General features: G+C 38.6%; 1 long non-coding RNA gene across 1 annotated transcript in view; it reads right to left on the bottom strand.

Annotated features, from left to right (window-relative positions):
• The window catches only part of LOC120504095, a 65460-nt gene extending 51693 nt beyond the window's left edge, over window positions 1-13767 (bottom strand). Inside the window, exons 1-2 of the long non-coding RNA XR_005627935.1 lie at window positions 13675-13767; window positions 13332-13423 (exon numbers count right to left, since the gene is read on the bottom strand). This is a non-coding gene — a long non-coding RNA (uncharacterized LOC120504095). The remainder of the gene's footprint in view (window positions 1-13331; window positions 13424-13674) is intronic.
• Window positions 13768-17136: the final 3369 nt, after the last annotated feature.

Here is a 17136-nt window from a genome sequence, read left to right as displayed (position 1 = left end):
TTTAAAAAGAGAAAACAGAGAAATGGGTGTGGATGGCAAATCTACCTCCTGCTAAGCAAAACAGATTTTTGAGATTCATCTACAACATGTAACCTGAAGTTCTGGTTTTCGTGTTCCCAATTCAACAGGAGTGAGTCTCAGACTGTCCCAAAGTCTGCTCCTTCTGCCGTGATCAGAACAGTGAGCTTTGCTCTCTGTGAAGGAGTTCATTTTTGTCCCTACAGATCTTCAAGCCCTTTGCACTCTGGTAGTGTATCTAGTGAACTGGAACCTATAACAGTTTCAACAGATGCTGCATAGCAAGGCTGAGCAAGAAGCAATGGTTGCAGTAGTCAGGGAATTAGAGAAAAGCTAAATACTACACTGGGATTAGACTGCAATTTTTAAATAAAAATGTCAGAGATAAAATACAGGATAAATTCAACATCTAGGAATAAAACAAAACCCAAAAAAATCTCCAATTTTGTTTTAAAGAGAAACAAGTCCTGATTTGACATTTACTCCTTCACCTGAATCATAAATAACTCGCATTTTAGACTGAAACCATGCCTTCTGTACTCTTTGGAGCAAACATGTTTCCCAAAATGGTGTCTGGTGGTTTGTTCCATGTAGCTCTAGAATACAAAAATTCCTCAAGTCTTTACTTCAGTCAGATTGGAAATGTCAATCTTTTACTTCAGCATTCTATTTTAACACTCACTCCCTTTGTCTTTTAAATAAATGCCTCTTTTCCTAACATGAATCCACAGAAAAAGCACAAAAACAGCCAAACATAAAAATACCATCAAGACATGAAAGTCATTGCTCACTTTGTTCCTATACACCCTGCCTCTTAATTGCTCCTCTGGCACCTTACTTGAAACTCCATGGGATCAGATCAGACACTGATTTTGTGTTTGTGCTCTGCTTGGCACCATTGGTTTCAATTGCTCATTTTGCACTAATATAATCTCCCACTGGCTGAAAGATCTGTAAACTCAGCATAACAAAACTCAAAGATGCAGTCACTAATCTTCTTCATTGCAACATTCTGGATTTGTGTCTGGAGACAGGTATTTATTGCCCTTACCCACCTTATGCATCCTTCATCTTTTCAATCACAGGACAGAAAGTCAATGTCACTGCTGCTTTGGTCTTTTGATGCAAGAGGGCTCAGAAAATATTTTCACTACTGATCCCCATTTATAATTTGAGGACACCCGCAGCTGCTGAGTGATCTGGATAAGTCTCAGAGAAAGCACACCATGTATTTATACCCTGAACTTACATTAGATTGATATATAAATTCCTGATGGAAGACTTGCTTGGTTGACATTTTTCAGAAAGGCATATGCAGGCTTTTCTTCCTTTGTTGCTTAACTGTGTAGAATTTTGCTTCAAACGCTGCTATGAAAACCTGAATACTCTGTTAGGTGTGCAGAAGTCCACTAGAATCAAGTGACTGCAGTAGTTGAAGAAACAGAAATGGCATCATGGTACACTGTCTCCTTTCCAGCGACCACTTTGGAAAAGGCACTCATGACAATTTCTACCATAAACAAAGGCTCTACAAAACAAACCAGTTAAATTCTCAGGCAGCAAGGTGTGCTGTTGAAGCTTTGTTGTGTACACCACCTACAATCAGCATGTAAGGTTATCAACCTTATGAATAAGAATGGAAACTGTTCAATCTGATTACATTCCTGTCTTGTGCTGTTAAAAACATCCATTACAGAACAGCATCAGAAAGTTTTCATATTGACATAAAGACTGTTGTGTACAAGGAAAACTTTCCATTATGTCACCTGTACACATACAGCAACGTTCATAATCTGACCGTCATTCTGCAACACATGAGTCTTGCCCAATTAACTATTTACATACATTGCCATAGCTGTGTCTGGTGTTTCAAGGACAAATGTTACAATTCTTAGTTTCCTTGTCTACCCAGATAATCTTGTGCAAAACAGCTATAAAACATTTTCAAAAGAGAATGGTATACTGTTAGCCTTTCTGTAAGAAATACCAAGACAAAGCATTGGAACACCTAGCACAATTTTGTTTTTGCCGCTCTGGAAAACATCAGCCATTTTCAAGTCAGCAGCATGCTGACTAGTAACAGAAAACCTGAACTGGAAGAGAGACCTCATTGTTATCTTTCAGATTATAACACTAATTAGAATTCCATATTATGCATTTACATTGATTAGTTATGCACATCTATTACAGGCAACAAACTTTTTCTAACTAAGTACTCTGCAAGCACTTAGTGACTAAAGGAAACTTGAAAAGACTGTCAAGTTGGACAAGAAATTAATTTTGCTGAGACAAGTTAAAAATGAGGAAGGTGTCAAAGGCAGGAAGAAAAGATCTGAGACATAAGTAAGAGAGAGGAAACAAAAGAGTGGTGACAGCTGGAAAAGAGGAGGAAGCAAACAGCAGTCAGGATGGGAATGAGAAGGAGGAACAGAAAAAGCAAGTACAAAAGTTTCTCACAGCATTAGGAGAGCAACAGTGAAAGAAGGGAAGATTTGTGCATTTGAGTTAAGCACTTCTAATCTGAAGCCTCATTTTTCCTCAGTGACTCTAGGGGCACCAGAGACTTAAATGTCATGCCCAGAGGAGCTCTGGCATAAAGAAAATGTAAAAATGGTGCACTGCTCCAGAGCCCTGCAAAGTGAGCAGCCTCTTGACTACAATGATTCTGCTGACTGAGACACTACTTCTAAACAAATAAATAAAAAAAGCTATTATATTTTAAAACCAAAAAATATTCTATGGATCCAAGAATCTTTTGTTTTTAAAGGGTGACCCCAAATTACCAGCCCTGTGCACAGCTGGTTGAAACATCTGCATAGGTCAAGTCCTTAAATGACCTCTTTTTTGAGAGAAAAATAGCAACAGCAAGGCATGATGTTTAAACATCTGCTGCATTCCACATAATCCATGTAATTATACTGATGATGCCATGAAAACCTAGTGTCTTATTCTCCCTCCAAAGTTTCTCTTGCCTTTGGCTGATTTGGTCTCTGTTCAGCTGGTGCATGACATAGACCATTACAAAGATTTTTGCTGTGGGGCTCTTCAAAGCACAGCAAAATGTTTCCATCTTTATGAGTTACCTCTCACAGAATCATGAGTTTTCTGCAATTCGTTTAAATATAGAATTTTTCCTCCCTAAAAATTATGGATGCAACTATTTTATCTTTTTCCCCTCTCCAAATGACATCTTCAGTTTTCTTTTATAAAGTAATTTCATTTTACACTTAAAACCAGTGCTCTCTAAAGCCAGTTGTTGATTTGGTAGGAAGACTTCCAATTCAATATTTCTAGAAACTCAAACTAGCAGTGAATAGTAAAAAAATGTTGCAGTAAGCATCCATTCTTGTCAGACCAATTCTGCCCTTCCTTTCCCTTTCCCCTGACAATTACCAGTTTACATTTGACAAGTTTGCAGCAAGAGCAGATGCACAATCAGCTGAATATATCATTCTGTCACCAGACAAGGCAGGGTAACATACTAAGGACTGCCTATGACAACCAAAATATTATAATCTGCTATCCTGCTTAGATATTTTACAAACCTTTCACTGCAGTTGCTTAGAAGCCAAGAATAACTTGCAGAAGTCTGTGGTTGCAGACAGCTAAACTAGTTTTCTTCTGCAAGTGAGAAGTCCACATGAATCACAGAGTAACCAAAAAATGTTCACAAACCAGTAGGTAATATAGTTTGTCCTATGAGAACTGAAGAAATTTTCTCAGCGTGTTTTACACCTGTGACATCTCACATCACAGGCTCATGATCCTCATCTTAGTTTCAAAAAGAAAGCAGAGATATTGCAAGCTGGCCTTTCATAAGCTTCATTTCTCAAACATCTGGATATAGCTGATGTTTCTAAAGGCTGAGTTGAAAAGAGCGTTATAATCTTGCAAATGTTTCTGAACTCCAGTTCCAATTTACATTCCACAGAAAGCATGAATAGCTCCTCTCCTCTTAACATTAGTAACATTTCTGTTTTCTAACAAGACCTCACCCAAGCAAAGCTTTGTGCTTCTGAGGCTGGGAGCTTCATGTGAGCTCTTATGTTCCTTAGATTATGTCACACTAAGGGGCACAAATTTGCAGAGCTGGAGTTACAAAGGAAAGTCAGGAAAACAGTAGATGGATGCAGCTCATGAAACAAAAACACAACAAAGAAAACCCATAGACAGGATTAATAACCGCCTACTCCTCACAGCCTTGAAAGTATCAGCACAAGGGAAAAAAAAACATGCAGTCATGTTATATTTTATATTGATGCTTTGGAAATATGAAAGAAACATCTCTAAATACTATATCCCCCCCCCCCAATTGTTATAGAAATATCTGCAAAACAAAGTAATGGAACTATTTCCCAGTAATACATACATTAATGGCTAACTTTCGCAATGCCTGTGTTTATTTTCCTACACCACTCTTACCACTACCATCTTTGCTCTACTGGTAATTATCAGTAAAGTTGCCTTCTATTTATTCTGGCAATGTTGCCACCTCTTCATCCCACCAGTAGGATGAGTGGCTGAGTAGCCACTCCCAATCTCCTCTTCCTTTTACTGGCACACTTTGATAGGGTTTACTGCTGTCTTTACTGATGATAGCAGGAATAGTGCTGTTAGCAAGCTGGCTATGAGTTAAAGAGGCAGAAATAATACCATTTATAATAGCAGTTTGTTCACTGCTATCCCTGACATGAAACATCAGTATGTAGGGTTGCTTCGTGGACAAGGCCACAATCCCATAAAACATAAGTGGCTAAACACACAAAGGGGATAGAAGAAACAAAAAATGACACTTCATTCTCTGGAGGTGACTGGTGGATGTTAGTCTTTCAGGCTGCTCCAGATGGGGAGACTTCTGCCTTTTTAAAGTCACATCACTGAGATGATTCCCCAAATACATGTCCTTGATAGGTATAGTTTAACAAATTTATTTATCTAGTCTTGAGTGTTTTTATTAATGACCATAGAGAATTGCAAGAGAAACACACTTTCTTTACCATTGTGCCATGAAAGCAATAGATTCCAGCTTAAACTACATGGCCACATTGCAGAAAAGGACCACACTGCAAAATCTGTCACTTATTTTGTAGACAGAGTCTGCAAAGCACCCATTGCAAAAAAAGTATTAAAAACAGCCACAATCTACTCTTTTATGCCTCTTAATCCTTGTTTGAGTTCATTGCAACAGGCCTGCTTCACACTAATGGGGACTTCTACAAATGAGCAGATTCTCTGAATTCTAGAGTAATTAATCTAATGGGACTACTAGTGCTGATATTAGAGCAGTAGCAATACAAGATTTCCACATAAGCCGTACATTTCCCTGCCATTCTATGAGCTACTTGTTCCCAAATGAAAACTCTTGTAGTCTGTGTTTATTTTTGTTTTGAAGTACTTCATAATTTGTTTCATTACTGACACAAAAGCTTCCCTAGAAAGCAAAAACATTTGTTTATTTTAATTGACCCTGCCTTGAAATCATCATAGGATTTGTTTGTTGGCCAAAAACATTTCAACAATGCGTCTGATTACAAAGCTAGCTGAAAACATGGATCTGAGCACTTTTTCTCCAAGGAAACCACTTTTATTTTAAAAAAAGCAAACTCCTATCCTCCATCTTCCAAGGTCAAGCTCTTTGAAAAAATTTATTTGGGCCCTCAAAATGTTGCTAAAAGCAAACTGTTTATTTATGTTGCATGCAGTAGTTTTCCAATATTAAGAATTATGTCATTCATGAGGAGAGTTCACGTGCCTGCCACAAGTGTGGAAGTGAGAAACAAAATAAAACAAAACCCCACATTTTACCAAATCAAATCCACCAGATAGACTCATCACTATTAATTGGCTCTGCTGTGCATGTAGCAAGTAATACAACTCTGTGCTACTGCTCTGTAAGGGCTGTTTGTGTACTGTGACACACTGAAATACTCTGCTGAAAAAGTAGAAGTCTAAAACAACAGCAAAGCCCAGTCTCACCAGCCAGCTCTTGTCTGCCTTTGTTAGCATCAGGGAACTCTAAGAAGGACCGACACCTTTATGTGATGCAGAGAATTAGGACCAAAACGATCCTTCCACAACCTGACATGGTTTTACACTCTGAAGTACATTGACCCTTTTAAATTTGTTTACCATTTTGACCTTTCTAAATTAAGCCCCTGCTATTCTTTTTTTCCAGTGGACAGTAAAGCACAGAAAAAAATGTGAACTAGGTACAAATTGATCAAAGATTCATTAAGAGCAAGACAAATAACATATCAAGTTAAATGCACTATACCATTAGAAGATTTAACCGGCTGCTCCAGTAAATTGTGCTTCACACCGCAAAAGTAAGACTTAATAGATGGAACCACCTCCCTAAGAAGTCAGAGCAAGCCAGGTTTTATGTAGCTGATACTTCTGCATTTGAGACATTTCATACTAATGTAATGCTTTAATATCTAAAACACACAGTGCTACTTAAATGCTATAGAATAAAAAAAAAAGTAAAGAATGAGACATTTGTTTAAGAGTGTCAGTAAAGGTCAAAGGTGTTTAATATTGTTACTAATCACTACATTATCCATGTAAGGCACAGTTTGATAAAACATAGCTGCAACACAGTCAGTGGAGATCAGAAAGAAAGAGCTGTTATCTATCCTGTTTTTCCTGTTTTAGGAAATGAGAAGACAGGTGCTAGCATTAGCTTCCTGCGCTCTGTATGCATAGATGGAAGCAATCAGGAATCGCAAATTAGAATTCAATTAATTTAGGAAACCAAAAGGAGGACTATAAAGCCCAAGAAGGATCCCACCATCCGTTTGCCAATGCAAAGTAGAAGACCTATTCAGTAGTAAAGGCACCATCTCAAGACCATTGTTCCCAACTCCAATGGGAATGCCAATACTTAAACAGCATGACTTGAACAGGCACAGTCCTGGGATATCCTCATCAGACAAACCAACACAGAGCACACAACCCCCAAGACACCATTTATTGAAATGCAGTCAAGGAGGTACAAAATGCAATGAGATAAATCCAGTAAAGCAAGACCTGTAGCACAAAGTTTTGACAGACAATTAAAAAAAAAGTCTTCACAATGCTTAAATCCTGAGCGTTTTTAATACAAAAAAAAAAAAATATGGAAACAGCACTTCTTAATGAGATGGAGAAGTTTTGACAGACAATTAAAAAAAAAAGTCTTCACAATGCTTAAATCCTGAGCATTTTTAATACAAAAAAAAAAAAAAATGGAAACAGCACTTCTTAATGAGATGGACAATGACAATTTCAATGGGTTTGCATTCATGAGTCAATTATTATGGTATGTCTGAGACTCCCATTGCTTTATCTGATTGCATTGACAGAAACATGAGCAATCTTTCCTCATGACTCTGTGCAGGAATGATAACAATTTGGAAGCTTGAAAAAAAAATGGGCTTAAAGCAGAAGGGTCACACTGCTGTCCTCCCTGCCAGGACAACCTCAAAAAGAACCTTGCATTTGCCTATGAAATTTGCTTGTGCTGGATTTGCCAGCAGAGGATCATACTCCCTAAATTTCGTGTCACTACTTCTTTGACAAAGTGGTGACTGCCAGCATACCCTCATGGTCATGACTGTCTCAGTGTAGCACATTTCCAACAGCTTTCTAGATCCCCACAGTCCAAAGGCTCAACCAGTCCTTAGTGCACAGGCTGTGTGTCTGAGTGGTCATGCAGTGCAGAAATGAAATTTTCCATGGCCAAGGTGCTCTTGGAATTGCAAGAGGAAGTCCTGCTCAGAAGTAAAGCTTATTGAGTCAGGTGAAATGCCATTTCAGCATGGTTATCACACTTCCTGGACTGGAGCAGGTATTGCCATACATGCCTCTGTGTGTGTTGGACACACATTCCAAACCCTTGGAACTAGCCCAAAACTGCTTTTGCAGTTCTTTAGTACACACTGTAAAACCACTATAAGCTACTTCAGAAAAATGTGATTTCTCAAGATGTTAACCTTTAACTTTTTTAATGTAATTCAATCACAGGAAAATATCAGCATGATATTTCACTAGTATAAATAAAAATATTATGAATGAAGGCACTGTTTCTTTTGGGAAAAGACTGACCAGAAAAAAAATCCAAAAACAAAAACTGGTAATTCATATGGAACTCACATTCCTTTGAATGAAATGTTGTTAACTGTGTTTATATCAACGTTTCTTTAACCAATAAGGATTCCCCTTAGAGAGACAAACAATGCCACTTAAGTCATCCTAGAATTAAAAAGTTATGAGATCAACATCAATTAAAGATAAAGAGTTTCTAGTAACATTACTCAGAGTGAGATTTTTACAAAAGGGATGTCCAACAGGAGATAACTCAGTTAGTGCAGAAGGAAGAAAAAAAGAAGAAATCTGACTAAAGTGAGTAAGACATGAGATTTGTGGAGATATTTTTAAAAGAGGAGACACTAGAACAGATTGCCAAGAGAAACTGTAGATTCTCTATCCATGGAGTTCAGGCTGGATTGGGCTTTGAGCAACCTAGTTTAGTAGAAGGTGTCCCTGCCCATGGAAATGAGATCATCTTTAATGTGACTTCCAACCAAACCTTCTTTGTGATTCTATGATTCTCTTACAGCTGCATAATCCACTTGCTCCATTGTGACCACTCACTGATAGGATCACTGTAGTCACTTTTCCAATGACAGCAGCAGTTTTGGTGGATGTGCCAGTAAAGTGTCATGAGGACAAACAGCAGGATAAATGTGCAAAATTTCAACCAGAGAACTGTAGAAACAATTTTTTACCCCTCAGCTCTGCATTAATAATAATAAATGCACATTGCCATTGCATTCAGCACTTTAAAACCTCTTTTAAGCATTAACAGAATCTTAAACCTTTACAATTTAGAAGACTGTTTTCCAAAAGGTAATGCCAGAGTTGAAGTGTCAGGCTGATAGTAAAAGAGTGCACTAACATATAGTGAAGAAAAAGAGGAATTTTTCATATGTACAGACAAAACAAAATTGCTTTACCCACATGGACTTCACAATGCACCTCACTGAAGCATTAGAAACTTTACTAACCATGGGGAAAGAAAAGTAGATATCAGTTGCATCACTCTGAGGCTGGCAGCCAAAAAAAAAAAATCAAAAATCAGAATGTTTATTTTCAGTTGTTCCAGAACTGGCTTCATTATGTGACCAGATGTTGCCTTACGCACTTTTAATCAATGTGAAACATTTAACCTGGATGCACACCCTTGTACTTTCTTGCTTCTAAAAGGTTTCTAAAAAACCAAGATGCCAAGTTAGATCAAACATCCCTATTAAAGAATTGGAAACATTGACAGCACTTCTATTGAAGCAAATGAAGGGAGAATAGCAATGAAGAATGCTAAATCAGTAATAAAACCCTATTTTTTTTCTTTATTTTAATGGCTACAAATAAAATATTAAATGTACAACCAGATCAGGTTGTGCCAAACCCTCCTCAGCTTTAAAACCATAGGTCCAGGACACTCCATTTGACACTAGTTATGTGACATCCTGTTTAACACTGCTGGGCTGAGAAATTGCCACTTCTGCTATTCTTGAACCATCAGAAATGCAGATCGGGAGAGTTTCACAAAATCCTTGGGAACAGATGCTTTTCTTCTGGTTTATTTCTGCTCAGCAATGACCATTTAGAATGAAGCCCTCTGTATATCCCATACTATTTCCAGATGTCAATTCAGCATCTCTTTAGATGAGAACCTCAAGAAAAAGGGGGTTGCCTATAGCGAACAACAATATCAATCTCCCCAGATGAGTGTGCAAAACTGATATGAATATTGAGTATCAAGAATGACATATTAGTTTTGTACTGACAAAAAAGAAATAAGGAGGAAACGTTAAAAACACCTGTCTATTTCCAACCTTGACTATCATCTATGTTCTGATTTATGTTAATTCCACTCACTATATTGTGATCATAGCAGTCTATCCCAACAACACGTGGGGTCAAAAAATACATTGGGATGGAAATCCTTAAGAGTCACTATACTTGTTATTTTATTTGTAATGAGAAGTATTTGTTTTTCATTGTGGTGTCAGGGTTATATCATGAGCAAATTCTCACTAATTTTTTGATTTTGAGCCTTTTCGAACACAGGAGACCTTCACATAGAATTGCAGTAGTTTCTATGTACTAAATGCTGCAAGAATCATAATGGCCTTGGCTCATATTTTGTTAGCAAGGGCAAATTTCTTTTAAAGAAAGAACTAATTACTTCTGTTTCAGATTCCAAATTCCCTCCAGGTTGCATTGTAATGAGATTCAAAAGACACGCCAGAAGTGAGTTGAAAGCACATTTGGCATATTTAAATATGCATTCAGATAAACTCAATAAATCTGTTGATACACTGTTATCTATTGCTCTATACAATACCCTGACATGTTATTCTTTATAAAAAATCTGCCATTAAACACCCTGCATTTTTAGTAAACAAATGCAAAATGTTCATCAGGGACTAACGATATATGAGTGTGGAGAAGCTTTTTCTCCACAGCAAAAGAAAAGTAAAATAAAGAGCAAAAGTACAAAAGGCAGTTTTAAAACAAACAAACAACAAACTGAAATGAAAATGTAAAAGAGGCAATAAGTGATGACTTCCATATTGCATGGATTGAAGCCTCACCTGTTGTGAGGACATGACAGCATTAAAAGTTAGATTTAAAAGAGGAAAGAAAGACAAATATTCTTAGAGAAGCATCGAGGCTCTCTTGATTGTATAAATATGTACTTCTATACTGAAAGATGTCTTTGTGGCAATGGCATCTTTTTATTCAGCAGGATTGCATCGCCATTCACATCACAGAGAGTGTTTTACTAGATTTTGTTCTCATTAGCTCCGTGCAAACAACTGAACTAAGAGTGAGAACACTGAATCCTATTCTTTCTTGAGCATTGTTTACCAGATCTCTCACTAACTTCCAATCAGTTCCACCTCTGCAATTTTATTGAAGGCAATGAGTTTCCACAGGTATTGTCATATACCATAATTAGAAAGCAGTCTCAGTTCAGTGAGGCTTTATTGGCTTGACAAGCCATACAGAGCTTATAAGTGTGTAAGAGGAGAGAGAACATTGCCAGCTCTGTCAGAAATCAAGTAACATCCACCTAGGAAAAAGTGACTTTTTGAGCCTGAGCTTTGAACTCCTGTATTGCCAATATCTGCAGCGCATAGGAATTAGACAACCTCCTCTCAGATGTTTGTGATCATTTAGGAAGTTTTATATTCATGCTTCATGTTTCTAGTCCAGGCTGAAAGAGTTGCCATATAAGTTCAGGTTTCATATTCCTTAAGCACATTTAATGAAAGTGATTTTATTTTCCTAAGCAAGTGTTCATTCTATTCTCTATCATTCTTTTGTTGCTTTGTAATAACCCTTATGAGTGGTGATAACATACACACAAAATTGTTGTTCTGCTTCTTTGTATTTTGGTTAGCAAAGCAGATAATCTCAGCAACCTGCCTGAACATTTGCTGTTGCACTTCAGTACTCCCCTAATGTCAATGACAAGCCTGGGGCTCTTGGTAGGAAAATTAACATCTCAGTTAGATTTTCTGCAGGGATTTTCTAAGCGCTTCTCAGTACCAGGTATCTCTTTCCTACTGTTAAAGAAATTTCCCAGAGAGATCAGTCTGCACCAGCTGCACTCCCAATGTCACAGACTGTCACTGCTAGGACTGTCACCCTTCACAGGGGTGGCTCCAGTGACCCAGTGAGTCCCTGCCTGGGTCCCTGCACACCCACTCACAGTCAAACCAGGCTTCATCACTGGCTCAATCCCAGGATTTCTATAGCAGAGCCTCAAATGTCTCATTGCACAATGCCATTTATCCACAGTGCAGTAAAACACAAACAGTCTGGGCTGGTGCCTCCAAGGAGGGACCCAGAGCAAAGGAACCCCTGGGCTCTCATCCCCACACAGTCCAAGCACATCAAGTCTCTCTCCTTCTCCCCAGCCATCAGCTCCTGCTGTGTCTCTCAGTGTCCCTCACGTGGCTGTGCCACAGCTCCCTGTGTCCTTTGCTGTGCCAAGGGTGGCAGCTCACAGCCTCTTGTCCCAGGCTCCCACAGAGAGCTACCTCTCTGAGTTGTGTCCCTCACATAACAAAGTCCTGCCCTTGTTGTTACAGTTGTCCCACCTATTTTTGACCAATTTAGATCCTTTTGGAAATGTGGATTTCATCAACACTTCCTTGATGAGACTTGGCAATGGCATCATTGTGAAACATGTTGCCACTTAAATCCTTATTTTACTCACTTTTGCTATGGACATATGTCCCCCTGTACCAACTTTCCATACAAAATAAACCCAGATTTAAGTGATTCCAGTCCTACGTTTCTTAGCTTATTGGATTAACTCCATGAAATAGTCTATCATGATCAATAATAGAATGATAATGAAATACCATACATTATAACCTTCCAGCTTGTCATTCCATCGCACTCTTTGCCTCCTGTGCAACCTTGTGGACAGTTGCCTTCTCAATCCTTAAAGTAACCCCACCACTCCTTCCCATAGGTACTTTTGACCTTGTAATCAAATGGAAAGACCATAATCTCCTTCCTCACATTTGCTCATTCAGCTGCTTAAAATGAGGTTTCTTTGTCAATTTACTGCTAAAGCATAGTTGCCTCAAGTAGTCTCCTTGCACCCATACTTTCTTCTGACTAAATGAATCCCTTATCAGTGTTTTCACCTTTGCCACCATCTTTGCAGCTTCTTTATTTCTATTTTTTCCCCAGCTGCAATAACCTCCAGATTATGAGCTTTAGTTAAAGCCCTGTTAAAAATTGTGTCTTGCTACTGGTACATGCATTTATTACATTCATTTGCATTGAGTTAAAAATACAGAAACACATATGCATTAAAATCCTGGAGACTTGCTTTTGGGAAAGAAGGCTATGTTCATACCTATGGCTCTGCATCAAAATATAGGCACAGAGACCTCCACTAGGTTTCAGAGATCTCTGAATTTCTTAGAGTCATACTCAACTGCATGAAACTATTAATTAATACTATACCCTTTGTCAATGGATAATGGGGACACTGACTTTCAGCAAGGTAAACTTTTTTTTAGAGCTAGGTAGAGATGGAATAATTTCTGGTTCAGTGCTCATGAATTCCAATGCAGGTTCCAACAGTTACCTCTCTAAAGCCCTAGGAAAGTAATTTTACCTGTTTATTTCTTTATGAGACTATTACTCCATTTTTGTACTGAAAGAATTAGGTGTTTTAAAGCATGCCCTTACCATGGAAATACCTTATTCCTAGAAAATAAAGGTATAACATCTCTCACCTCTTTCTTCTGCCCCTTCTCCAAAATGTCGAAAGCCCATATGCCACCAAAATCAAGGAGAAAAGTGAATGGGTGTGCAGAGATGTACCAGTCTGTCAAAACGGAAGGCAAGAAGGAAACAGTTGAGCAGGAAATTTACCCTTATAGCAAAATAACCCAAAAAACCCCACAGTCATGAATAATTCAAGGAAAAGCCCCAAACTCTCCTTTTCCATTGGGAATATATTTGTGAGCCTTTTAAATAAATCAAAGTCATTGCCTACAAGTTCACCTTATCAGGAAAGAAAAAAAAAAGATAGTTCATTAATACATAAATCCAGGCAACAAACCAAGACAACCTCACCTCCTTCCACTTGCAAGTTTCCTGGCCCATCCAGCTGCCAATCCACTGGGAACACCCAGAGCTATGGGACCCTCCTGCATCCCAGGAAGCAGGTGAAACCTGGCAGCTCTGAGGGAAGCAGCCTCTGATAAAAACCTTTCCCACTTCACCAGCTGCTGCCAGTCATCTCATCACAGACTTGTCAGGAGTGGAAAGTATCAGCTCAGTTTGCCCCTTAGAGGTATAAACAAAGCATTTACAAAGTTGTCTGTAAGAAAGTATTTTCTCACTATAATTTTTCAGATGCTGTTAAAAGTTTCTTTCAAATTAAATGGAATGTGGGATTTAAAAAGAAGAAAAATAACGCTTGATCAAATTTATAAAATAAATTAACAAATAGGTGGTGTTCTTTCATGAAATGACAGAAAGTTGATGGTGTTCCTCTAGGTCTTCACTTTTATTTTCCTTCAAAATGAGTTGAGATGCAAAAATAACAAAAAATTATATAAGATGAAAACCAGAGGAAATTCTTTTCACAAAGTTCTAGTAATTTCCTATCATCTTCCCACTTAAGAACCTGAACCTTGTTTTATATATAACTTTATGTCCCCAAATGACTTTTTCTCCTTATAAAAGTCAATCACTTCTCTAACGTAAAATATGCTTAGGTACAGCAGATTGTTGCATAAAGTAACACTGAGTAAGCCAATATATTAAAATGGTTAGCTAGATTTTTCTGCTGAAATTTACAGAAAAAAATAGCATTGTTAACCTGCAAACCCTTAGATATATATTCTGAAATCCCATATTTTAGAGCAATTCAGATCTGGGACTTATAACTTTTCATCCCTCATTTAGATTCTTGTTTATTGAAAGGTGACCTGTTCTTCACTGATCCTGGGAACAATTATGCACATTCTAAAGTCAATATGCTGTAAGTAATTGTTGCAATGACCCTTAGTGCATATAAAATCAAGTAGGCATGTATATCCTAGTAAGTTTTAGGCCATAATTTATTTTACCACACAATTTATATTTTGGTCACTTTGTTTAGATTAGTAATGAAGAACTGTAAGAGAGGCCTTTGTGAAACTTGGAGAAATCAGAGACAACAATTGTGTGAGTCACCAGCATAGCCTGCCTCTTTCTACAATGTCTAGGCAAATAGTACCTTATTAAGATTTCTTCCATTTCTAAATAAATTGTCATCAAGGCTAAAATGATGCACTGAGAAGTGTTTCTGTCCATTTCTTCATTAAAAGAATTCTCCAGGCTAAGTCCTTTGTGCTTCATCAGGAATTCACCAAATTCAGTCAGTCTCTGGAAACACAGGGATCTCCTTGCATGAAACTCATTGCATGCAACCTGAGCAGGACCTTTGGAAGAAAAATGGTTCTGTCTCTCCTCATAACTTCAGCAGAAAAAGACCTGAAGGCTTGGCTTCAGGATCCTGAGATATATGGCAGCCAAGAGACCAGCTTGCAGGTTTCTGGTTTTGTGAGAGTATTTGGAAGCTTGGATCCTGCCAGAAGGGAGATTTATCACAGGGAATTCTATGATGCTCTGCAGCACAAACACTTTTAGTGGAAGATCTTATGTGTCAGGAATGCAAATTAAAATACCTATTCTCTACAACAGCTCTCAGGTAACAAAAAATAGCGGTATAAAGAAAAAATATGTGGCAAATAAGAAGAGCAAGGAAAGTTTCCCAGAAACTTTTGCAAAGAAGAAATAAACAATGCTGTTCCCCAATCACTGAAGGATATAATGGTGATTGGAGAGACAGAAACAACAAAGAACAAAAAGGAAGAGAAAAGAAGTAATGTAGAGGAGTTACAAACTTAGTTTTTGCAGTTTGAAAGGCACTGAAGTGTGGCCTTTTTGGCTTATTTGTGAAGCATGTAGCAAATACAACAGAACAGTGTGGAAGTTCAGCTGTGACTCACTGTGTATGTGGATTGCACAAGGACTTGATCTTCTTGAAACAGCAAGGTAAAAAGCAACACTTCTATAAAAACAGGTAGCTTTGCATCTGTATAGTTTTACTTAAGTATCTATTCAAGTCTTCCATAAATTTGTGCAAACAGAAAAGACACTGTGAATAACACCAGACATCAGAATTGAGTGTCAATTCTTGAAATGAAGAAAATTCTTAAAATCAGGGTTCGTGAAAAACAAGAGTCTCAAAGGCTTCTTAAAGACTCAAGTATGTCTTCCTTACAGTCAAATAAAAAAAAAATTACCCTTTAGAAGTAAGGATATCTGCCTCTGTTTCACCAAAGAAGTAAGTGAAATGTATGTATTTTTGCATGACCAAAGTATGGGGCTACAAAATCCTGAGGCTCCACAAGAACCTTCAGTGACAGGGGCATTCCAGATCATCCCCTCACAGCTCCCTGTTGTGAGCCTCCCTCCAAAGTTACCTGTGTCTTGTTTTTAACAACATAAATTTCTGTGCCTAGCAAGTCTTGCCTCCCATTTTAGGATCCTCACCTTCCTGTCTTGCTCATTTCCTCCAAGGCAAGTCCCTTTTTACAGGAAGTAAATAGTTAAAGACACTTCCCTGCCTTCTCCTCACAGCCTCCTTTGTCATCCAAAGGCTTGGAAGCATCTCCTACATGTGGCAGCAGCTAAGTATGGTCTAATTTAATGTGTGAATTTCAGCTCATTCTTATTCAACAACAGCATTCGAGCATATGTGAGCATTTCAGCTTGTGGGTAGGTTCTCCTGAAGTCAGCAGGGTTGCAAACACAACTTTTATGTCTTGCTGGATCATATTTTACATATTTTCAGAGTGATCTCCTCAGTGCCTGGCCATGGTGTGAGCAACAGGAGTCAGTTCTGTTCTGAGCAGCCATTCCCCCGATGCACTGAGCAGGGCATTACATAGATATGCGTATATGCCTATGTATAAACATGCACAGCTATAGATATATGTATATTTGAGATGAATACACATCCCACACACATTGCTTCTGACAAGATATGAACAGTGCCGCTCTTCTTCCAAAGTCCCAGCTAGTTTATGTTAGGATATAATCACACTGACTCAGGTGGAGAAAAATACCACCAAAAGCTTTCAAAGCCTGGCCAAATTCACCAGGTTTGTGTCAGAGACTTTGGCCTCAGACGTAAGGCCTTGATTTGGACACTGACAGACTCTCTGATAGACACCTGATATGGACACTGATAGGCTTTCCCTACTTTCCAGTCCAGTTCTTCCCAAGCAAGTATGTCTACCAGCTAGACTTTGTTCTCCTGTCAGGGCCAGGAGCCTGCAATCTCCAGGCTTGGCTGGCAGCCTGGCTGCCTCCTGCTGCTGCCTGGGAGCCTTCAGGCAGCCCGTGCTCACCCGCTGCCCGTGCTGCCTGCCAAAGCCCGTGAGGAACCACGCGCCACCGGCCACCCGGCACGGAGCCCCGGCTGCCTGCCACCCCCTGCCCAAGCCCAGCGACCCACCACACGTCAGAGAGGTGCCATAA

Source organism: Passer montanus, unplaced genomic scaffold (assembly GCF_014805655.1).
Source record: "Passer montanus isolate IOZ18808 unplaced genomic scaffold, ASM1480565v1 scaffold28, whole genome shotgun sequence".
NCBI lineage: Eukaryota > Metazoa > Chordata > Aves > Passeriformes > Passeridae > Passer > Passer montanus.
Note: the sequence above shows the minus strand (reverse complement) of the source record. Positions and strands in the feature narration are given on the sequence as shown.